Here is a 26,002-nt window from a genome sequence, read left to right as displayed (position 1 = left end):
TTTCCTTTTATTTGAGCCGGTGCCCTAGTTTTGATCCCACAAGATCCAGATTCGAACTTGACCTAAAGATCATCAAGATTAACATGCTGACCAAGTTTCATGAAGATACAGTCATAAATTTGGCCTCTAGAGTGTTAACAAGCTTTTCTTTGATTTTGACCTAGTTTTTAACCCCACCTGACCCAGATTTGAACTTGACCTACAGATCATCAAGATCAACATTCTGACCAAGTTTCATTAAGATACGGTCATAAATGTGGTCTCTACAGTGTTGACTTAGCTTTTCCTTTGATTTGACCTGGTGACCTAGTTTTTGATCCTACATGACTCAGATTCAAACTGGACCTTGAGACCATCAAGATTAACATTCTGACCAAGATTCATGAAGATACATCATAAATGTGGCCTCTACAGTGTTAAAAAGCTTTTCCTTTGATTTGACCTGGTGACCTAGTTTTTGACCCCAGATAACCCAATATTGAATTCATCCAATATTTTATTAAGAGTAATATTCTGACAAAATTTCATTAAGATTGGGCCAAAATTGTGACCTCTAGAGTGTTAACAAGCTTTTCCTTTGATTTGACCTGGTGACCTAGTTTTTCACCCCAGATGACCCAATATCGAACTTTAAATGTCCAAGATTTTATTGAGAGTAATATTCTGACAAAGTTTCATTAATATTGGGCCAAAATTGTGACCTCTAGAGTGTAAACAAGCTTTCCTTTGATTTGACCTGGTGACCTAGTTTTTGACCCCAAATGACCCAATATCGAAAATGTCCAAGATTTTATTGAGAGTAACATTCTGACCAAGTTTCATTAAGATTGGGCCAAAGTTGTGACCTCTAGAGTATTAACAAGCTTTTCATTTGATTTGACCTGGTGACCTAGTTTTTGACCCCAGAGGACCCAATATCGAACTCGTCCAAGATTTTATTGAGAGTAACATTCTGACCAAGTTTCATTAAGATTGGGCCAAAATTGTGACCTCTAGAATATTAACAAGCTTTTCCTTTGATTTGACCTGGTGACCTAGTTTTTGACCCCAGATGACCCAATATCGAACTCGTCCAAGATTTTATTGAGAGTAACATTCTGACAAAGTTTCATTAAGATAGGGCCAAAATTGTGACCTCTAGAGTGTTAACAAGCTTTTCCTAGATGATTTGACCTGGTGCTCAGGTGAGCTAAAAACAAGAGCTGTCGGAGGACAGCAACGCTCGACTATTCAACAGCCTTGTCAGTTGAATGAAAATAAAAGTTGCAAAGGGGAATAATTTTGTAAAACTGCAAAACAGGAATACGGAACCTGTAAAATGCATATCAGTTCATGACAATGGACAATATTGTGTGAAGTTTCAATCAATTCCCATTAGTGGGTACTGAGATACCAGCTTACTTCCAAAAAGTGCTAAGTCGAAAAAGGGCCATAATTTTGCAGAAATGCAAAGTAGAGTTATGGAATCTGTGCACTGTGCATGTTAGATTATCACACTTAACAAGTGTGTGATGTTTCAATCCTAAAAGTGGGTACTGAGATACCAGCTTACATATAAAACCTTTACCAAAAAGTCGAAAAAGGGGCATAATTTTGTAAAAAAAGCAAAATAGAGTTCTGGAACCTGTGCAATATGAAGTTTCATTCCATACCCATAAGTGGTTACTGAGATACCAGCTTACATACAAAAACTTAACCAAATCAGGATGCGGATGCGGACGCCCACGCATGAGTGAGTCTAATAGCTCTACCTGTTCTTTGAATAGTTGAGCTAAAAACATGAAATTTCATGCCCATATGCTAGAATTTGGGGCGAAAAAAAAGAAAAGAGTTATCTGCCCTTGAAAATGGCATTTCCAAACAAAATGACGTTTTCAAGGGCAGAAAAATCATAGGTCACTGGTATTGAAAAAAGAGTTATCTGCCCTTGAAAATGGCATTTCAAAAAAAAAATATGACGTTTCAAGTGCAGATAACTCTTTTTTCAATACCGGTGACCTATGATTATTATTGCATATTTTTGTTTCTTAGATGATTGTCCTTCAATATCCGAAGTTTGAAGAAATTTTATTACTGGAAAAAATTTCGCCCATCTCATATACAGGGAATTCTAGCCTACGCCTTTAAACCATTTTACAGTCAAATGTTTTTTTTACATTTTCTCTTCTATTTATATTTTCATGCAGACTTTTATAATAACTCCAGGGGCTTTAAAGTTCAGGATACAGAGTGACTGTCCAGCATTAGGGAGACCAAAAAATATATACTTATTTGATGGACAAAGCGTAAGGAAAAAAAACTCCTGCAATTACACCACACTCTCAAGGCATTTTTTCCTTTCAGTAAAAACAGACAACAAAATACCATATTCTTGAATATTCGCTTCATTTAAAAGACAAAAAACTAATCAGACTGGCTTTTTCATATTCCCTGATATCAAATGGAACCAGGAATTCTAAATAATGCATATCAATAAAGGTTATCTGCTGCCTTGATCTCTATTTCTATTTTCAATGCCTAGGGCTTAAAGAAAATCAGAATTATGGAAATGTCTTAATTGACTGTGAGTAATGGAAATGTGGCATGAAAGAAATCTGTCTTTGGTATTAGTAATACAATTTTTTTTTTCATAGAATTAGTTTTAATGAATACACAGAATTTATTCATCATAGGCAAATCTGGTTCATGGTATAAATATTTGCAGGCAACCAGTCTATGGATCACAGGTGATAAAAGGGTCACATAGTTGACAATCTTGAATGCTCCCCATGCCTGTCCCTTTTTTCAGTCCCAATACCACTATGAACTTCATGACATCTGATATTTTCAGTCACAGCATTTTACAAAATTTGAACAAGTCAGGAAATGACAATTAAGAGCATCGCAATGCGGTGCAATATACACCCAAAGGACATTTGACTCCTATGTGTGACCTTGACCTTGATGCAAGCCATCCAAAACATGCCCTCTGCACATCATCTCAATGTGGTGAACATTTGTGCCAAGTTTCTTTAAAATCCTTTAAACAGTTCAAGAGTTACAGAGCATACACAAAACAAAGTCATATGTCCTTTGACCACTAAGTGTGACCCTGACCTTGAAGCGGACTATCAAATACATGTTCTCTGCACGTCTTTTCCATTGGTGAACATTTTAAGTCAAAGGTCATACCTGAACACCTTGTAGGATTTTGAAGAAACTTGACACAAATGTTCACAACATCGAGACACGCAGAGCACATGTTCTGAGGGCTGGATGGGGGGGGGGGGGGGAGTGAGAGGGTAGGATGAGGAAGTGGGAGGGTGAATCCAAAATAGACCTACATGCAATCTTTTAACTGAGTCAATTTCAGAAATCCAAAAACAAAACCCAAGGTGCACAACTTCATAATAATGCTGAATGGTATACCTACAAGGTTTCATGACTCTAGGTCAAAGACTTCTAAAGATACAAGCAATACAACTTTTTGGCCTTTTCTGCATATTTTTCACTGTCAAGGGCTGTAACTCATGTCTTCCTGAGTGAGACCCTAGACAAAAGCCCAGGTGTACATCCAAAAGACCTGTTTCCCATAAAGCAAGATGAAGACCCACCACGGCCTACTGACCTACATTTTCCTCCCACAAAAATCAGGTACAATACAGCTACATTACAAGATGACAGGACAATTAAAGGCCCTCTCTGAATTAATGCGTTTTCACAACTTCCTCTGCAAACTTCTTCAGTCTATCTCTTTTCAGTATAGCTTTGAAAACAAAGATTTACTAACTTATCCTCTAGAAACAAAGTGTGGTCTAAACTCAATTTAATAATAGTACAGTCGACATCGTACTTGCGACCACCTCTATTAAGCGATTTTTGTATTAAACGACCAGTCAAATCCGTCCCGAACGTTTTCAGTATATAAGTTCATTCCATTAAACGACTTTTTTATTAAACGACTAGCGACCACATTAATGTAGTCCTGATAGGTAAAATATTTGACAAAAGTATCTATTAAGCGACCGGGTACCAAAATTCTTCCGGGCATTTCTTCATCTGTGTAATTAGAGAGTACATTTTGCACGTGACTGAATGCAATTAACCTTTGTATCAGCCGAACTGACAAACAATCTAGCCATAAATTGCACGTTTTGTGGACTTGGAAAAGTGTTCACAATGTTAAAACAGATTTTGAAACCATACATGTATGTTCATAATAAATACAATTACATTAACAGTTAAAAATAACTTTCCTTTTCATCTGACTGAAATTCATTAAGAGACCATTCCATTAAGAGACCACTTCCTAGCAGTCCCTTGGGTGGTCTCTTAAAACAATGTCGACTGTACATCAAATACTGAACTTACTTTTTAATCCATTCAATAAAATTTAATTAAACATTAAACACACTGTCTTGGTCTAATATATGTCACTCAACACTTGTATTTCTTAATTTTTTTCATTTTTCAAATTATGTATCATTATGTATAATTACCATCATGGAAATACAAAAGAATTAATACAGTTATTCTATGGCATGTGTCTATAAATAGTACATAGAAAAGTCTAAATACAAGACCTTCATAACTTGTAATAACAGATGAAGTAACAAGCCTCTGCCTTATTATTACGATACATATTTTTAAACTACAACAGAGCTTATTAAATATATACAAACATAAAAAAGTAACTTGTGAACCAGTCACACCTAGATAATACAAACTAAATGACAGCTACAATCTTACCTAAAATGAAACTATACAAAAAACACTCCAGAAAACACATACACACGAATCAAAAAAAGAGAGAAAAATGTTATTTCCCACAACCGTGTTAAAAGTAGATGTTAGAGCAGACTATACAGTATACACACTACTGACATAGAAGCCAAATTATTCCTCTTATCACCTTGGCTTCTGCCAAAATACAGCATTATCAATCAGTCATGATTTTCTTCAATGTATCTCTCCAGAAACTGTTATAGTTCTCTCGGTGCTTCTAGTATGGGAAAACTATAACATTAACATGAATATTTTGGTAGGTGTTCATTCGTGTTCATTTTTGATGGAAATTCCATAACTTCTGTAAAAAAAGCTGTTAATGTGGAGCCAAAAAGTCTTATATATTGTTACTCCCAAAAAAACACAATGCCTTTGTGTTTTCTGTAAGTGGACTGTTAAGTATTTAAAATTTCTGAAACCTGTTAATTGTATATCCCTGTTTTCTTCTGCTTCTGTTCAGGAGAATTTTATGTCCTTTACTGATGAAAACAATTGATTAGTTAATTTTCAATTCTTAAGTTCATTCACTTTTAAATAATTAAATAGGCATTGCAAAAGACAGATAGGACTTCTAAGGAATTCATACCAATGTAAAAAGACGCCAGTTTTTTAGGGAACAGAATGTAAAATTAATTATGTAAATTATATAAATCTGAAAACTGTATACCGAAAATCATGAATGTGGGGTTTTTGCTTATGTAACTGCCAAACCTGTATTAAGGTAGTTCCCTGGGCTTGTTTCTTGTCCAGTTCGGATCATGTAGAATTTGCCTTAAGACAAACAAGAGGGCCTTCATGGCCCTGTATCGCTCACCTGACCTATTGACCTAAAGATCATCAAGATTAACATTCTGACCAATTTTCATTAAAATATGGTCATAAATGTGGCCTCTAGAGTGTTAACAAGCTTTTCCTTTGATTTGACCTGGTGACCTAGTTTTTGATCCCAGATAATCCAATATTGAATTCGTCCAAGATCTTATTGAGAGTAATATTCTGACCAAGTTTCATTAAGATTGGGCCAAAATTGTGACCTCTAGAGTGTTGACAAGCTTTTCCTTTGATTTGACCTGGTGACCTAGTTTTTGACCCCAGATAACCCAATATTGAATTTGTCCAAGATTTTACTGAGAGTATTATTCTGACCAAGTTTCATTAAGATTGGGCCAAAATTGTGACCTCTAGAGTGTTAACAAGCTTTTCCTTTGATTTGACCTGGTGACCTAGTTTTTGACCCCAGATGACCCAATATCGAACTTGTCCAAGATTTTATTGAGAGTAACATTCTGACCAAGTTTCATTAAGATTGGGCCAAAATTGTGACCTCTAGAGTATTAACAAGCTTTTCCTTTGATTTGACCTGGTGACCTAGTTTTTGACCCCAGATGACCCAATATCAAACTCGTCCAACATTTTATTAAGGGTAACATTCTGACCAAGTTTCATTAAGATTGGACCAAAAGTGTGACCTCTAGAGTGTTAACAAGCTTTTCATTTGATTTGACAAGGTGACCTAGTTTTTGACCTAGATGACAAAATATCGAACTCGTCCAAGATTTAATTGAGGTAACATTCCGACCAAGTTTCATTAAGATTGGGCCAAAATTGTGACCTCTAAAATGTTAACAAGCTTTTCCTTTGATTGACTGGTGACCTAGTTTTGACCCCAGATGACAAATATCGAACTCATCCAAGATTTTTGAGAGTAACATTCTGACCAAGTTTCATTAAGATTGGGCCAAAAGTGTGACCTCTAGAGTGTTAACAAGCTTTCCTATGATTTGACCAGGTGACCTAGTTTTTGACCCAGATGACCAAATATCGAATTGTCCAAGATTAACTGAGGGTAACATTCTGACCAATTTTCATTAAGATTGGGCCAAAAATGTGACCTCTAGAGTATTAACAAGCTTTTCCTTTGATTTGACCTGGTGACCTAGTTTTTGACCCCAGATGACCCAATATCAAACTTGTCCAACATTTTATTAAGGGTAACATTCTGACCAAGTTTCATTAAGATTGGACCAAAAGTGTGACCTCTAGAGTGTTAACAAGCTTTTCATTTGATTTGTCCTGGTGACCTAGTTTTTGACCCCAGATGACCAAATATCGAACTTGTCCAAGATTTAATTGAGGGTAACATTCCGACCAAGTTTCATTAAGATTGGGCCAAAATTGTGACCTCTAGAGTATTAATAAGCTTTTCCTTTGATTTGACCTGGTGACCTGGTTTTTGACCCCGGATGACCTAATATCGAACTCATCCAAGATTTTATTGAGAGTAACATTCTGACCAAGTTTCATTAAGACTGGGCCAAAAGTGTGACCTCTAGAGTATTAACAAGCTTTTCCTTTGATTTGACCTGGTGACCTAGTTTTTGACCCCAGATGACCCAATATCAAACTCGTCCAACATTTTATTAAGGGTAACATTCTGACCAAGTTTCATTAAGATTGGACCAAAAGTGTGACCTCTAGAGTGTTAACAAGCTTTTCATTTGATTTGACAAGGTGACCTAGTTTTTGACCCTAGATGACAAAATATCGAACTCGTCCAAGATTTAATTGAGGGTAACATTCCGACCAAGTTTCATTAAGATTGGGCCAAAATTGTGACCTCTAAAATGTTAACAAGCTTTTCCTTTGATTTGACCTGGTGACCTAGTTTTTGACCCCAGATGACAAAATATCGAACTCATCCAAGATTTTATTGAGAGTAACATTCTGACCAAGTTTCATTTAGAATGGGCCAAAAGTGTGACCTCTAGAGTGTTAACAAGCTTTTCCTATGATTTGACCAGGTGACCTAGTTTTTGACCCCAGATGACCAAATATCGAATTGTCCAAGATTTAACTGAGGGTAACATTCTGACCAATTTTCATTAAGATTGGGCCAAAAATGTGACCTCTAGAGTATTAACAAGCTTTTCCTTTGATTTGACCTGGTGACCTAGTTTTTGACCCCAGATGACCCAATATCAAACTTGTCCAACATTTTATTAAGGGTAACATTCTGACCAAGTTTCATTAAGATTGGACCAAAAGTGTGACCTCTAGAGTGTTAACAAGCTTTTCATTTGATTTGTCCTGGTGACCTAGTTTTTGACCCCAGATGACCAAATATCGAACTTGTCCAAGATTTAATTGAGGGTAACATTCCGACCAAGTTTCATTAAGATTGGGCCAAAATTGTGACCTCTAGAGTATTAACAAGCTTTTCCTTTGATTTGACCTGGTGACCTGGTTTTTGACCCCAGATGACCTAATATCGAACTCATCCAAGATTTTATTGAGAGTAACATTCTGACCAAGTTTCATTAAGACTGGGCCAAAAGTGTGACCTCTAGAGTGTTAACAAGCTTTTCCTATGATTTGACCTGGTGACCTAGTTTATGACCCCAGATGACCAAATATCGAATTGTCCAAGATTTAACTGAGGGTAACATTCTGACCAAGTTTCATTAAGAATGGGCCAAAATTGTGACCTCTAAAATGTTAACAAGCTTTTCCTTTGATTTGACCTGGTGACCTAGTTTTTGACCCCAGATGACCTAATATCGAACTCATACAAGATTTTATTGACAGTAACATTCTGACCAAGTTTCATTAAGACTGAGCCAAAACTGTGACCTCTAGAGTGTTAACAGTCAAACTATTGATGATGGACGACTGACGACAGACACAGGGCGATCACAAAAGCTCATCTTTGAGCACTTCATGCTCAGGTGAGCTAATAAAAACGATATGGTCATAAAAATTTGGACCACACACAAGTGTTCCATAACATGAGTCTGTAGGATAAATCATAATTTTGGTAATGTTTTTTGCAAACAGAAATGATTGTATAATGTAGATTTTAATGAAACTTCTCATAGTCACAAAAAAAAACATATTGTCCATAATACCCTGAATTATAGGTCCTTGTGCTTATTATCGAGATATTTGCCTATGGTTAAAGAGATCGGCACACTTTAAGCTTATTTGAGCCGTGCCATGAGAAAACCAACATAGTGGGTTGGCGACCAGCATGGATCCAGACCAGCCTGCGCATCCGCGCAGTCTGGTCAGGGCAGGGACTGCGTTTTAGGCGAAGTTGAGCGAAAACTTCGCTTTAAAATATACTTCGCCCTTCCCGCCCAGAAAAGCGAAGTTCAAGTCGCCCTAAAATTGGATGAAAGGAAAACATAATCGGCAATAAAGTGTGCCGATATTATACATCTCGGTTATGTAAAGTCTGTAAACACAATACGCAATACACAGGATGTCACCGGGAGGCACGCGCGGCGAAACGTGTCCATGACAACAAAAGATGATCACTCGATTTCAGATTGACGCCGCATGATAAGCTGCTAATTGTTTGCATTTAAAGTGATTGCAGTAAACGATAATTAAAGAATAAAAGAGTAATAATTAAAGCTGACCGACATCGGAGATCAGAGAGCACGAAAACTTCGTAAAACGGCGATAATTAACTTCCGAATTACAAACCTAATTACGTGTCAGTCGGCGCATGGAGTGATTGACATCTGTCAGTAGCTAATTAACATACGACGCTCCGCCTACTGTCATACTTAGTTTGTGGCAGCGAACAATTGAAATTCACCGAGATTTTGATTCACAATGCAGAACTTCTAACTCGAGACGCATTTCGCGGATCGAGCCGACGCACGGGACACTTTTTTGTGCGGGTCAACTACGAGTTTTACTTGATTTTCGCGGGTCAAAACACGGAACCTCGGGTCAACCGAACGCCCTCAGTACTTGTCTTATCCAATTATTCTTGTTTTCAGATAAAAATCGTTTCGAAATTTTTATTGCCATCACAGTGTAGACTACCCGTTACTCCAGACGTTTATTTTTCAATTGGGATCTGCTTACTATTCATTTTAATCTGCATTTCTCTTTCATTAAAAACATATATAAGTTAAATATATGGCCCTTGACAAACTATTAAATTTGTTGTTTGATAAAAATAGCAGACAACTCTTTTAGTTAATTCTGAAATGTGTTAAAGGGAGGTAATACATTAAACCAATTTTTAGATTTTTTATGTCAAAATATGTAGTTTTAAAAAATATTGCCCCTGATTTTTAAGTATTTTATCTACTGATCAATACAAATAACATTTCATTGTAAGATTGAGAGTTTTTTAAACTCTGTAGTTTGTCAAATTGAAGGAACATAAAAAAAATTTAAAAATCAGAATGCTCACATACCTGAAAAAGCTGCTCTAGGAAGGAAAAAATTTAATCCAAGAAATATTAAGTACTGATTATATGAGGAAAGATTTGTTGTGTCAAGTTGTTAAATATTTTGCAGTAAAACAGTACAAATATGTACTGTATTGTTGAAACATTGCACCATTTTTATTTAAGTCATAGCAAGATAATACTACAAATGGAACTGAATAAGCATTATTATTGTTATTTAATGCATGTAAGCAATGTCCTGTCTCACGTTTGCCGAACTTCTCCCAAAATTTCAAAACTTCTCCCTGTTTCCCAAGGAGGGAGAAGTCACTTCTCCCTAAATTTCCAGGCTAAGGTAGTCCCTGCAGGATCCATGCTGTTCGCTTTCAAAGCCTATTGGAATTGGAGAAACTGTTAGCAAACAGCATGGATCCTGACATAACTGCGCGGATGCGCAGGCTGGTCTGGATCCATGCTGGTCGCAAAGCCCACTACGTTGGTTTTCCCATGGCACGGCTCATTTTAAGACAATATAATCTGGAATACTTCATACATCAAGCTTTTTTTAATATCACACTTTATCTTTAGAAAGATAGTAATTTAACCATTACCATAAATTTACAATAGAGTTGCCATTAATTCATGTAACAAATTTTGTTCCCACATGCCAAGTCCAGGCTTTATTCTATGTTATTCAGTGTGTATGTTTGGGCTTAACGTATTTTTCAACAATTTTTCAGTCATATAAACGACGGTGTCTACTTGTAGCAGTGAGCACAAAGCCCAACTTTATAGTGCTGCCTCACTGAAACATCAAGCTGTAGACACGCAACATGGTGCCCCACCTAGTCACATTATACTGATACCAGTCCTAGTACTATCCTCTTAATGCTCAGCACCAAGTGAGGATTTAGCTACTAGTATCATTTTTTTCTTCTTCGGTATGACGCGACTAGGGATCAAACCCACGACCTCCCGCACTCAAAGCGGGCGCTCTACCACTAGGCTACCGAGGCGGTTCTCTATGCTATCCAGATAAATTATGTTACAACATTACTTCCAGTTTATCAAATGTGCAGAACTATCTAAAGCAGCTAGCCATGGGGAAGACATAATCTGGCTGTATTAGACAGGTGGCTCTTCAACTTTTAACCCTTACCCTGCTAAATTTCTGTAATGAACTTGTCCATCTTTCAATTTGGACAGTATCATTAACTGTTAAAAGGGGTGCATATCAAAAAGTTACTGACTGGTCGCAATGGCAGACTCAGTCGCACCCAGTATGGTAAGGGTTAAGACAAGTCAAAATTCGAACAAAAAGTCAATTTGGAAAGTAAGCTGATTGGCTACATAAGGCAAGCAGCAGCTGCTTAACACACATGGTAGCTAAGACAATCAGGATAACTGTAATGATGCACTAGCTGGAATGTCCTGAATACAGGACTGATTTGATTAGCTAGGATTATATGGTAGTAATGGTGTGTAATTTCTTTTGTCAAGCATATTATTAAATCATTTCCTACTGCTTGGTCAATTTTTGGATGTTTCTATCAAGAGTTTGATAGCACTGAAGTATCACACACTTAATGACTTTAACCTTCCTACAGCCACTTTCTGAAATGCAAGTGGTACTTTAGCATTTAACAATACATCACAATAAGTCCAACAAGAGCTGTCGGAGGACAGCAATGCTCGACAGTTCATCACTAATGAAACTTTTATTCTTCATCAAAGTTAAATGAATGAATACTTTATGTTGAAAAAGGTGTATAATTTTGTTAACCTGCAAAATAGAATTATGGACCCTGTACAATGCATATCAGTCCATTACAGTGGAAACGTGTGTGAAGTTTTATTCCATTCCCATTAGAGGGTACTAATGTAACTATTGGCTATCTCTGTAGAAATTTGAAAAGCTTGGAATGAATCTTTGCTATGCTACAGAACACAAGACTTCATACAGACTAGCAAAAGTTGTGAGCCAGCAACACTGTAGGTAAAACATCTTCAAAATGAAGATTTCTTCTGAAGATGATACCTCCAACTAGCTGGAAATCTTTGGCCAAGAACTACAATAGTTTGATGTTTCCATCAAGTATTCCATCATTACTAAGTAACATTCCATCTGCAGTGTAGACAAATAGGTTTTCTTGTGAAAGAAAGTGGCCAATTATCCCAGTGAGTAAGTTCTCAGAAAACAAAAGTTACAGATACCAGATACTTTTGTGGGACAAAAGTACCATAAAGAAATCTTATGAATACACAGAATGGTAGATATAGAGAAGAAAAATTCTGAAGACTTAAATATCATATAAAATTTTTAAAGTGTAAAAATAAAGCATGAGACCAAGAGTTAAACAGATTAAGGGCTATCGTAATACAGAAACAATAGTCTTGACCATGAAAGAACAATGCAATACACAGACATTTTGTGGTAGAAATAACAAAGATCACTTAACTCTAAACCTCCTGTGAACAAAGGCTGCAGGGCTTTAAAACTCCTGTGAACAAAGACCACTTGGCTCTAAACCTCCAGTGAACAAAGACCACTTGGCTCGAAATCTCCTGTGAACAAAGACCACTTGGCTCTAAACCTCCTGTGAATAAAGACCACTTGGGTCTAAACCTCCTGTGAATAAAGACCACTTGGCTCTAAACCTCCTGTGAACAAAGACCACTTTGCTTGAAAGCTCCTGTGAACAAAGACCACTTGGCTCTAAACCTCCTGTGAATAAAGACCACTTGGCTCTAAACCTCCTGTGAACAAAGACCATTTTGCTCAAAAGCACCTGTGAACAAGGACCACTTGGCTCTAAACCTCCTGTGAACAAAGACTAACCTGTGAACAAAGACCACTTGGCTCTAAACCTCCTGTGAACAAAGACCACTTGGCTCTAAACCTGTGAACAAAGACCACTTGGCTCTAAACCTCCTGCGAACAAAGACCAATTTGCTCGAAACCTCCTGTGAACAAAGACCTCTTTGCTCTAAACCTCCTGTAAACAAAGACCACTTTGCTCGAAACCTCCTGTGAACAAAGACCAATCTGCTCTAAACCTCCTGTGAACAAAGGCTGCAAGGCTTTAAATCTCCTGTGAACAAAGACCACTTTGCTCTAAACCTCCTGTGAACAAAGGCTGCATGGCTTTAAACCTCCTGTGAACAAAGACCACTTTGCTCGAAACCTCCTGTGAACCAAGACCACTTGTCTCTAAATCTCCTGTGAACAAAGACCACTTGGCTCTAAACCTCCTGTGAACAAAGACCACTTAAATTCTAAACCTCCTGTGAACAAAGACCACTTGGCTCGAAACCTCCTTTGAACAAAGACCACTTTGCTCGAAACCTCCTGTGAACTAAGACCACTTGGCTCCAAATCCCCTGTGAGCAAAGACAACTTGGCTCTAAACCTCGTGTGAACAAAGACCACTTTGCTTGAAACCTCATGTAAACAGAGACCAGTTGGCTCGAAACCTCCTGTGAATAAAGACCACTTTGCTCTAAAGACCTTGAGTTTGACTTTCAATTTAGACATTTGCAATTTATTTTATCCTTTACCTTCACATAAAGAAATCCAACTCTCTATAGCTTGGTCTTTGAACACAGGTTTGGCCGTATAGGCAACATGAAATAACATGAGCAAAATGAGCATTCTATGCATGAAGATTATATCTGGAAGGCTATTCCACATGACTTTTGGATTTTTTACACATGGAGAAAACGTCTCGAAAGGTCTGCCATCAGCTATAAGTGTTTTCCTCACACACTTCACCCTACTGTTTTTCATGGACTGTGTTGATATTGTACACTTTTTCGCAGTTGGGCAAAGTGTTTGAGAAAAGCACTGAGAACTAATTGCAGACATTTTGTATGGAGAATGTGCTCATTTTGCTGCCTTTGATGCTCTTTATCTTATGAAAATCTGTCAAGTAATGAAAATGTTACCTTAATTGGGACGTTTTATCCATGTGTACAATATCCAAAAGTCACATGGGTTAGCCACAATGTTATATGAAAAGGCAATTTTGCTGCAGCAACTAAATAACTGGACACCACTTATGTCATAAGAAACAGAACTTTTTTACCGAAATTAAGGTAACATTAACCCAAGCATGAAAATTACATTTTATAAAGACTTAGTATTAAACTTGTAGAAACTTTGCTACTAGGTTCAGGAAAAGTGAACTGTTGAGATATCAGGGGTGAGGTTGACAGTTTGAAAACCAAAGATTTTAGCTGAAGAGATCCTGATTCAAAACGTAACTTAACAATCTAATATTAGATTTTCCAACATTTTACAGAAACTAGCCCCACTTACTTCAAGAATTTTAACTCTTTCATCAATTGGCAACAGGTATCTATTGATTACTTCCCTTCTATACCATTCTCTTATAGATTACATTATCCTACCAGTTGAAGTATTTTTCCTTAATCCAAGTTAGGCTTGTTGAGAAAACGTTAATATTTACTACCAGAAGTTAATCAAAATGAGAAATTGTTGAACGCTAAAGAGTTCAGTTAAATGCAATTAAAGTTTACATATATCGGATATAGTGATGTCCCTATAATATTGTACATTTATTTTGCTGTCTAATACCAATAAAAGCATATAAATAAAATATTTGAACTAATTCAACAGTGTTAATGCTATTTACATATTTTTTCTTACAGTAAATAAATTTCAATAAAAACTAGTGACTTTGACCTACAAGCATAAGTCATGTATGTATAATCTATACTGTGAAATTATTATATTTCATGCAGATCAATTTTCACAGATTTCGTCGTTGGGCTGATCCACACATTCAAATCTCCTGAATTCCCAATCCACTGCGTCTTCCATATCAAATATTTCTACGCGCCTATTTTAACTTCTAGTGGTAAAATACTAGTTCAATCGTAAAACAGTATTCAAACTGCAAAGATGCATTGTAAAAAGTCATGGTAAGAAACAAAATACTGTTCAAGACAAGAAATCGACGTGGGAAAAAACGAGTCTAAGAACATTTTCATGTTTAAACACGGCCGTGTACGTCGGAGAACTATAACCAGGTATCTTTCGTGGAAGCATGTATGGATATATTGAACTTTATGTAAAATTAATCAATCTATATGTTTTAACTTAAATAACTTCTCTATAATAAAAGAATAATTTGACTAACTGGCACTTTTCGTCAGATCAGTGTTAGGTTGGGACAAATACACATGTAGTCAGAATATTGGTGAGGACTTTGGACAAAAGTGAAAAATACGCTGGATGTCAAACTTTCTGCTGGAACTTGAGATACAACACCTGTGCGGATCAATCAGTAATTGCTATATAGTGTTTAAAGTATTTTTGTTATTAAAACGCAAAAATATACCCATGTTGTTTTTTTTTCTTTCCAAAATTCATTTTATGAAATTACATCCCCACGAAATAGCCTTTCATGCAAAAACCACGAAATTTTGTGCCGACGATTTTAAATGATTTTGCAGTATATTGCCCTCTATTTGCATATCAAGCTTTATGAACCTAGCTTGAATACTTTTTGAGTAATTTCAGGATCAACACTTGCTGATGGACAGATGGACAGAAAGACTTTAGTGTTTGAAAATCATATTGGGTATATCAAATGAAACTAGAGCTACCAGTGGAGCTACATCGGTGCATGTAGGATAACTCTCCACATACTTTGTATAGTTGAGGTAAAACCCCTTGATCATTTACTGAAAATCACTTCCTTTATACCACAACCAAGCACATCTCGTAACTTTTCCAACCATTATTGCGCGCTTATTCATATACTTTCACAGCACTATTGAGCATAAATTCATAAAATTTCACACACAACTACTGTCAAGGATAGTAGTTGATATTGTTAACTACCATAAAGGCTGCAGTACAGTAGGCAAATTTACTTTAGGTACTAAGTATCAAAAGGTGCATATAAAAGACATGCTTAGTTTTTACAGGCCAAATAAATCTATTAAAATCTCTGTGTGTTTGGGTTTAACGACTTCTTCAACAATTTTTTAGTCATATAAACAACAATGTCTACTTGTAGCAGTGAGCACAATGCCCAACTTTATAGAGCTGCCTCACTGGAATATCACACCACAGACGCATGACTTGATATGCTACCCAGTCACATTATACTGACACTGTGTGACCAGTCCTAACACTATCTTCGTAATGCTGAGCGCCAAGCGAGTAAGCTACTAGTAACATTTTTTACGTCTTTGGTATGACGCCACCAGGGATCGAACCAACCCCTTCCTGCACTTGAAGCAAGTGCTCTACCACTAGGCTACCAAGGTGATATCAAAATCTGTACCTCAAACATAACATCTGAACATCATACATGCTAAAACATCTCAACTTGGGAAGTTCTAAGCTAAATATATGTCTGTGTATGAATAAAACTGGTTTCAATTTTTCATTTGAAATTCCCTTGATCCTCCAGTGATTTCCATACAAAATGCAAACTTAAAATTTCTGCATCAGCACTGTGCAAATAAGTAAAAAAATCACCGACCATGGGTCTATCGCTAAACAAGAGGGTCATGATGACCCTGGATCGCTCACCTGAGTAATATGAGCTACATGTTTCAAATGTCAAACTGATGATAAAATAATAAGAAAGTCAGTAGGTCACATTCATGGTCAATGAAATTCAGTTCTACGATTTGTGTGCAAATCTGTGTAAGTCATCAATATTTCAAGGCTGTATCTTAAACAAGAGGACCATGATGGTCCTGAATCACTCACCTCTTCCCACATGACCCAGTTTTGAGTATGACGTCGTTTTTTTCTATTAATTGACATAGTGAACTAGTTTTTGAGCTCATGTGACCCAGTTTTGAACTTGACCTTGATATTATCAAGATAAAAATTCTGACCAATTTTCATGAAGATCCATTGAAAAATATGGTCTCTAGAGAGGTCACAAGGTTTTTCTATTATTTGACCTATTGACCTAGTTTTCGAAGGTACGTGGCCCTGTTTTGAATTTTACCTAGATATCATCAAGGTGAACATTCTCACTAATTTTCATGAAGATCTCATGAAAAATATGGCCTCTAGAGAGGTCACAAGGTTTTTCTATTTTTATACCTACTGGCCTAGTTTTTGACCGCATGTGGCCCAGTTTCGAAACTGACCTAGATATCATCAAGATGAACATTCAGAGCAATTTTCATGAAGATCCATTGAAAAATATGGCCTCTAGAGAGGTCAAAAGATTTTAACATTTTTAGACCTACTGACCTAGTTCTTGACCGCAGTTGACCCAGTTTCAAAATTGACCTAGATATCATCAAGATGAACATTCAGACCAACTTTCATACAGATCCCATGAAAAGTATGGCCTCTAGAGAGGTCACAAGGTTTTTTTATTATTTGACCTAATGACCTAGTTTTTGACGGCACGTGACCCAGTTTCAAACTTGACCTAGATATCATCAAGGTGAACATTCTGACCAATTTTCATGAAGATCCATTCAAGGGTATGGCCTCTAGAGAGGTCACAAGGTTTTTCTATTTCAAGACCTACTGACCTAGTTTTTGATCACAGTTGACCCAGTTTCAAACTTGACCTATATATCATCAAGATAAACATTCAGACCAACTTTCATACAGATCCCATGAAAAATATGGCCTCTAGAGAGGTCACAACGTTTCTTCATTATTTGACCTACTTACCTAGTTTTTGACGGCACGTGACCCACTTTCGAACTTGACCTACATATCATCAGTATGAACATTCTGACCAATTTTTATGGAGATCCATTCACAAGTATGGCCTCTAGAGAGGTCACAAGGTTTTTCTATTTTTAGACCTACTGACCTAGTTTTTGACCGCACATCACCCTGTTTCGAACTTGACCAAGATATCATCAAGATAAACATTCAGACTAACTTTCATACAGATCCCATGAAAAATATGGCCTTTAGAGAGGTCACAAGGTTTTTCTATTATTTGACCTACAGACCTAGTTTTTGAGGGCACATGACCCAGTTTCAAACTTGACCTAGATATCATCAAGATGAACATTCAGACCAACTTTCATACAGATCCCATGAAAAATATGGCCTCTAGAGAGGTCACAAGGTTTTTCTATTATTTGACCTACTGACCTAGTTTTTGAGGGCACGTGACCCACTTTCGAACTTGACCCAGATATCATCAAGCTGAACATTCTGACCAATTTTCATGAAGATCTCATGAAATATATGGCCTCTAGAGAGGTCACAAGGTTTTTCTATTTTTAGACCTACTGACCTAGTTTTTGATCGCACGTGACCCAGTTTCGAACTTGACCTAGATATCATCAAGATCAACATTCAGACCAACTTTTATACAGATCCCATGAAAAATATGGCCTTTAGAGAGGTCACAAGGTTTTTCTATTATTTGACCTACTGACCTAGTTTTTGAAGGCATGTGACCCAGTTTCGAACTTGACCTAGATATCATCAAAATGAAGGTTCTGACCAATTTTCATGAAGATCTTGTGAAATATATGGCCTCTAGAGAGGTCACAAGGTTTTTCTATTTTTAGACCTACTGACCTAGTTTTTGACAGCATGTGACCCAATTTCGAACCTGACCTAGATATCATCAAGCTGAACATTCTGACCAATTTTCATGAAGATCTTGTGCAATATATGGCCTCTAGAGAGGTCACAAGGTTTTTCTATTATTTGACCTACTGACCTTGTTTTTGAAGGCATGTGACCCAGTTACAACTTGACCTAGATATCATCAAGATGAAGGTTCTGACCAATTTTCATGAAGATCTTGTGAAATATATGGCCTCTAGAGAGGTCACAAGGTTTTTCTATTTTTAAACCTACTGACCTAGTTTTTGAAACTACGTGACCCAATTTTGAACTTGACCTAGATATCATCAAGGTGAACATTCTCACCAATTTTCATGAAGATCTTGTGAAATATATGGCCTCTAGAGAGGTCACAAGGTTTTTCTATTTTTAGACCTACTGACCTAGTTTTTGCCGGCACGTGACCCAGTTTCGAACTTGACCTAGATATCATCAAGATGAACATTCTGACTAACTTTCATAAAGATCCCACAAAAAATGTGACCTCTAGAGTGGTCACAAGCAAAACTTTACGGACGGACGCACGGACGGACGGACGGACGCACGGACGACGGACGCTGCGTGATCACAAAAGCTCACCTTGTCACTATGTGACAGGTGAGCTTAAAACAAGAAAGTAGGTCAGTAGGTCAAGGTCACAATCAAGTGACATCATATTACTTGGGGTCATCACGTAATTCTAATTAAATTGTCTTGGAAATAGGATCATATATTTTCCTATATAACTCACATAATAACTAAGTGACCCCAGTGCGGGGCCTCTTTAAACCCCTGGGGCATAATTTGAACAATTTTGGTAGAGGACTACTAGACAATGCATCATACCAAATATAAAAAGCCTAGGTCATATGGTTTCTGACAAGAAGATTTTTAAAGATTTTTCCTATATAAGTCTATATAAAACTTGGGACCCCCAGGGCAGGGCCTCTTTTTACCCCAGGGGTACAATTTGAACAATTTTGGTTGAGGACCATAAGACAATGCTACAAACCAAATATCAAAGGTCTAAGAGTTGTGGTTTCAGACAAGAAGATTTTAAAACTTTTTTCCTATATAAGTCTATGTAAAACTTGGGACCCCCGGAGCGGAGCCATATTTGACCCTAGGGGGATAATTTGAACAATCCTGTTAGAGGACCACTAGATGATGCTACATACCAAATATCAAAGCCCTAGGCCATGTGGTTTTGTACAAGAAGATTTTCAAAGTTTTCCCTATATAACTCTATATAAACCATAAGACCCCCGGGGCAGGCCCATATTTGACCCTAGAGGGATAATTTAAACAATCTTGGTAGAGGACCACTAGATGATGCTACATACCAAATATCAAAGCCCTAGGCCATGTGGTTTTGTACAAGAAGATTTTCAAAGTTTTCCCTATATAACTCTATATAAACCATGTGACCCCTGGGGCGGGGCCATATTTGACCCTAGTGGGATAATTTGAATAATTTTGGTAGAGGACCACTAGATGATGCTACACACCAGATATCAAAGCCCTAAGCCCTGTGGTTTTGGACAAGAAGATTTTTAAAGTTTTTCCTTTCGGTTGCCATAGCAACCAGAGTTCTGCATGGAATTAAATTCTTTGAACAATTTTGAAAGGGGGCCACCCAAGGATCATTCCTGTGAAGTTTGGTGTAATTCTGCCCAGTGGTTTTCAAGAAGATTTTTTTAGGAAATGTTGACGGACGGACGACGCACGACAGACGCCACACATTGAGCGGTCACAATAGCTCACCATGAGCCTTTGGCTCAGGTGAGCTTGTATGGTGAAATCATTTATATTCATGGGGGAATAATTTTAGTGGATTTTGTGGTTGATTCAATCCACAAAATTTAATCCCAATAAAATTAATTTCATTCTAAAAGTCCACAAAGTTGATTTATATCCTCACAAAATAGCAGTTCTAACAAACCTCTCGAACTTTACTGCCCTCAAAATTAACTTTTAGCTTGCTTGCAGTCAGTAATTCTGCCTTTGCGACCAGTGCAGACCATGATCAGCCTGCACGTGAAGTAAATTTTCAGTGAATACCCCTTTGAATAATAAATGGTATTGACAAAACTGAATGATAGACCAGTCCATTTTAGAAATTTAGCAGGGTAAGGGTTAAATGATTTCACAGTACATGTAGTTGCGGTGTATTTCCTACCTGAAAACTGTGATTGATGTTCTTTGTACTGCACTCTGCCACACTTAGATCTGTCAACTCTATCTCATCAAATATTGATGACTGGAAATAAATATAATCTTCTTATTACTGATGTCTGACACTCTATTTCTTTGTCAAAAGACAAGGTCAAATACTGAATTAAATCTGAAAATCTTGAGGTCCCTAACAGCAAGTAGGAGTGACTGTCCAAACAATTTGAGCTACACCTGTACAGAGGGTGTGTGTATTCAGGTTAAGTGTCTTGTTAAAAAAAAAATTCAGTCATACTTATAAACAACAATGGGTACTTGTAGCAGTGAGCACAATGCCCAACTTTATAGTGCTGCCTCACTGGAATATCACACCATATGATACAGGATACCCCACCAAGTCACATTATACTGACACAGAGCTGGCCAGTCCTAGTACTATCCTGCAAATGCTGATGCCAAGCCAGGAAACGACTATAGTACCATTTTTTACATCTTTGATATGACACAGCCAGGCAGCAAAACCGACAACTTTCAGCATTTGAAGCGGGCACTCTACCGCTAGGCTGTAAAGGCAATGTTAATGAGATAATCGCGACTAATCCACAATACTGCTGACAAGATCTGTCACAGAACAGCAACACTCGTCTATTCAAAAGTCTTGATATTAAAAAAAGTCAAACTAATGAAAACATAGAAATAAGTAACAAAGGTGCAACAACTTTGAGTCATAGGACTTTCCCCGCTTGTGATGCTTAATGAGGTAACAAATTACGCAAAAATGATAAGCTGAAAATGGACATAACTTTGTGAAACAAGAGGACCATGATGGTCCTGAATCGCTCACCTATCCCCACATGACCCAGTGTTGAACTGAGTATGACGTCATTATTTCTATTATTTGACATAGTGACCTAGTTTTTGAGCACATGTGACCTAGATATCATCAAGATAAAAAATTCTGACCAATTTACATGAAGATCCATTGAAAAATATGGCCTCTAGAGAGGTCACAAGGTTTTTCTATTATTTGACCTAATGGCCTAGTTTTTGAAGGCACGTGACCCACTTTTAAACTTGACCTAGATATCATCAAGGTGAACATTCTCACCAATTTTCATAAAGATCTCGTGAAAAAATATGGCCTCTAGAGAGGTCACAAGGTTTTTCTATTTTTCGACCTACTGACCTAGTTTTAACCGCACATGACCCAGTTACAAACCTGACCTAGATATCATCAAGCTGAACATTCTCACCAATTTTCATGAAGATCCGTTGAGAAATATGGCCTCTAGAGAGGTCACAAGGTTTTTTCTATTTTTAGATCTACTGACCTAGTTTTTAACCCCACGTAACCCAGTTTCAAACTTGACTTAGATATCATCAAGGTGAACATTCTGACCAATAATCATGAAGATCTCATGAAAAATATGGCCTCTAGAGAGGTCACAAGGTTTTTTCTATTTTTAGATCTACTGACCTAGTTTTTAACCCCACGTGACCCAGTTTCGAACTTGACCTAGATATCTTCAAGATAAAACACTCTGACCAATTTTCATGAACATCCATTGAAAAATATCGCCTCTAGAGAGGTCACAAGGTTTTCCTATTTTTAGACCTACTGACCTAGTTTTTGACCGCACGTGACCCAGTTTCGAACTTGACCTAGATATCATCAAGGTGAACATTCTGACCAATTTTCATGAAGATCCATTGAAAAATATGGCCTCTAGAGAGGTCACAAGGTTTTTCTATTTTTAGATCTACTGACCTAGTTTTTGACCCCACATGACCCAGTTTCGAACTTGACCTAGATATCATCAAGGTGAACATTCTGACCAATATTCATGAAGATCTCATGGAAAATATGGCCTCTGGAGAGGTCACAAGGTTTTTCTATTTTTAGATCTACTGACCTAGTTTTTAAACCCATGTGACCCAGTTTCGAACTTTACCTAGATATCATCAAGGTGAACATTCTGACCAATTTTCATGAAGATCCATTGAGAAATATGGCCTCTAGAGAGGTCACAAGGTTTTTCTATATTTAGACCTAATGACCTAGTTTTTGACCCTATGTGACCCAGTTTCGAACTTGACCTAGATATCATCAAGGTGAACATTCTGACCAATATTCATGAAGATCTCATGAAAAATATGGCCTCTAGAGAGGTCACAAGGTTTTTCTATTTTTAGACCTACCGACCTAGTTTTTGAAACCACGTGACCCAGTTTCGAACTTGACCTAGATATCATCAAGGTGAACATTCTGACCAATTTTCATGAAGATCTTATGAAATATATGGCCTCTAGAGAGGTCACAAGGTTTTTCTATTTTTAGACCTACTGACCTAGTTTTTGATGTCACGTGACCCAGTTTCGAACTTGACCTAGATATCATCAAGATGAACATTCTGACCAACTTTCATAAAGATCCCATGGAAAATGTGCCCTCTAGAGTGGTCACAAGCAAAAGTTTACGGACACACGGACGGACGACGGACACCGCGCGATCACAAAAGCTCACCTTGTCACTTTGTGACAGGTGAGCTAAAAACACTAAGTTTCAATCCATTCCCATTAGTAGATACCAAGACACCAGCTTATGTATAAAATTCAATCAAAAATTGCTAAGTTGGAAATGGGCATAACTGCGAAATAGATTTATGGAACCTGTGCAGTGCATGACAAAAACTTTTAGCTTTAACAGCACTTTACTTTTTGAGTAAATTTATTACAATATTATAAATGCACATACCTTAGTATCTTTTGCATAGTACAGTTTTCTTCCTTTCAGTTTGAAGAACCTTCTTTTCCATCTCTGTAAAACAAAAAATACACATGTAATTAGCAAAATACATTAAAAGTCACAGATGATACACATGTAAATACTGAAATATATGAACAGTCTCAGATAGTATATATGTAATTACTGAAAGATATTAACTGTTGCAAACGATACATTTGTAAAGACTGAAATACATGTATATAAACAGTCAAAGATGATACAAGAACAATGCTACACAAGTCTAATAAACACCTTGTTCTGTTTCCTATCAGAATCCATACAATTTCTAGAAGAAAAAAGTTGTTAATTTATCTGAAAGGCTTTTTTTTTTATTTCTAACTACAGCCAAGAAACTGACATCTCCTCACAAAGAGGCTAAGGTCAAATTGCAACAAAAATCTAGCTTGACTGTTATTCAAACACCTTCTGTCAGGGCTTCCCTCTCACATTAGGGGAATGGGGTCAGGGCCCTCAAGAAGGATTTTAACAGGACTCCTCTTTGAACCACATAGAGGGGTATGGTCAAAGGATAGTAGCAGCTACAAAACATACATTATAAATATTTTATGAATAACCGCTTCTTATGAAACTCTCTTTGGACGTAACAAAATAGTGCCCTGACTTTTTAAATATAATTTTAACATCTTCTAGGTGGAAACTTTAAACAAAGAGTCTTGGATTGTTATTCTGAGAGTGGGTGGGGGATGGGGACTGAGCCAAAATAGCATAAGACTAGGGCTGCAGCAGCCTTCGCAATCAAAGTCAATTAAAATCACAATACAACATAAGTCACACTAAGCATTTAATATTTTTCAAAAAATGCAAAATCAGGAATACTGAATAAACAGCTTTTCAATCTGGGACAATCTTTTTGTATTGTTTTATTAACACATAAACTGAGCACCATCACATCAAGCCAAAAACACACAGCCACACAGTGACTGCTCCAAATGGACAGTCAGGGCTGGTTCTTTCCTGGAACAGATACTATAAAACTGAAGTTTGTGGGCAGGAAATATAGAAGTTTTAACAAAACCACTAACATGTGGGCTTTTGAACTCATGGACTTTAAAAAACAAGAAACGCGGCAATGCCACGAAACCAGGTTTTCAACACTTTTCATAAGAATAAACAAGAGTGCCAGAATGTCACAATATACGCCCGTCACAGCAAATTTCTTTACTCTAGCACCTGTATTTGCAGATGTAATTTTAATTTTGTGGTTGTATAGTAGTCATTGTAATTCTTTTGTTTTTCTAAGTCCACAAAAAAACTCCTTACCAGGTAGAGATACCTTAAAATACACCTAAAATTAGAAAGTAACAACTATGTTGTACCACAGAAAAGTGGTCTTGGTTTTTCCCTACGGTCAATTATAAAAAAGTTACAATATAAGTTATTAATAGTAACAACTAAGGGAAGTTAATCTTAAAAAAAAAAAAAAAAAAAAAAAAAAAAAAAAATACAAAAAAAATTTTTTTAAGTCCAAATTAAAATCCTTACCAGGTAGAGACTGGTCAAAATACACCTCAAAATTGGATGTAACATGCATGTTGTACTACAGAAAAGTGGTCTCGATTTTTCCCTACGTCTAGTAATGAAAAAGTTACAATATAAGCTATTTATAGTAACAACAAAGGGAAGTAATTCTAAAGAAGGGAACTGCGCAAGACACTTCGTCTCATGATGGTGTATAATTGTGCTAAGTTACATCAAAATCCCTCAATGCATGAAGAAGATATGCTCCGGACAAAGTTTTCATTCTTGTATCCTTTGACCTCTGTGACCTTGACCTTAGACCTAGGGACCTGGTTCTTGCGCATGACACTTTGTCTCATGATGGTGAACAATTGTGCCAACTTCATCAAAATCCCTCCATGCATGTAGAAGATATGCTAACCTAACCCTAACCTAACCCTAACCCTATTTTTAGTAACAATGACCTTGACCTTGATCCCAGAAACCCCAAAATCAATCCCAAGCTACAACTTTATATAAGTTTTCTATACACCAAGTTTCATCATGATAGCTCATTCCTAAGTTAAGTTATTGACCGGAAACCCTTTTTCTATTTTAAGTAACAGTGACCTTGACCTTGACCCCAGAAACCCCAAAATCAATCCCAGCCTTTGTCTTGATACAAGCTACATACATACCAAGTTTTATTCAAATACCTTTACCGCAACGAAAGTTATTGACGGGAAACCCTTTTTCTATTTTAAGTAACAGTGACCTTGACCTTGACCCCAGAAACCCCAAAATCAATCCCAGCCTTTGTCTTGATATAAGCTACATACATACCAAGTTTTATTAAAATATCTTTACCGAAACAAAAGTTATTGACCGGAAACCCTTTTTCTATTTTAAGTAACAGTGACCTTGACCTTGACCCCAGAAACCCCAAAATCAATCCCAGCCTTTGTCTTGATATAAGCTACATACATACCAAGTTTTATTAAAATATCTTTACCGAAACAAAAGTTATTGACCGGAAACACCAGTTTGACG

At 36.9% G+C, this 26,002-nt stretch overlaps 2 protein-coding genes across 3 annotated transcripts in view; both read right to left on the bottom strand.

Annotated features, from left to right (window-relative positions):
• Positions 1 to 26,002, bottom strand: part of LOC123554431 (diacylglycerol kinase delta-like) — a 110,776-nt gene that overhangs the window by 72,350 nt on the left and 12,424 nt on the right. The window contains exons 3-4 of one of the 2 annotated variants that reach the window (XM_045344574.2): positions 23,465 to 23,527; positions 20,717 to 20,797 (exon numbers count right to left, since the gene is read on the bottom strand). The gene's annotated coding sequence lies outside the window, so the exon portion shown is untranslated. Of the gene's footprint in view, positions 1 to 4,728; positions 4,834 to 20,716; positions 20,798 to 23,464; positions 23,528 to 26,002 lie in introns of those variants that run through there. The other variant, XM_053548094.1, reaches the window with a different exon arrangement.
• The window catches only part of LOC123555502 (uncharacterized), a 62,953-nt gene continuing 60,142 nt past the window's right edge, over positions 23,192 to 26,002 (bottom strand). The window contains exon 7 of the transcript XR_008371685.1: positions 23,192 to 23,265. The gene's annotated coding sequence lies outside the window, so the exon portion shown is untranslated. The remainder of the gene's footprint in view (positions 23,266 to 26,002) is intronic.

The sequence above is a fragment of the Mercenaria mercenaria genome, chromosome 7, assembly GCF_021730395.1.
Source record: "Mercenaria mercenaria strain notata chromosome 7, MADL_Memer_1, whole genome shotgun sequence".
NCBI lineage: Eukaryota > Metazoa > Mollusca > Bivalvia > Venerida > Veneridae > Mercenaria > Mercenaria mercenaria.
This window is presented reverse-complemented; position numbering and strand designations above follow the sequence as displayed.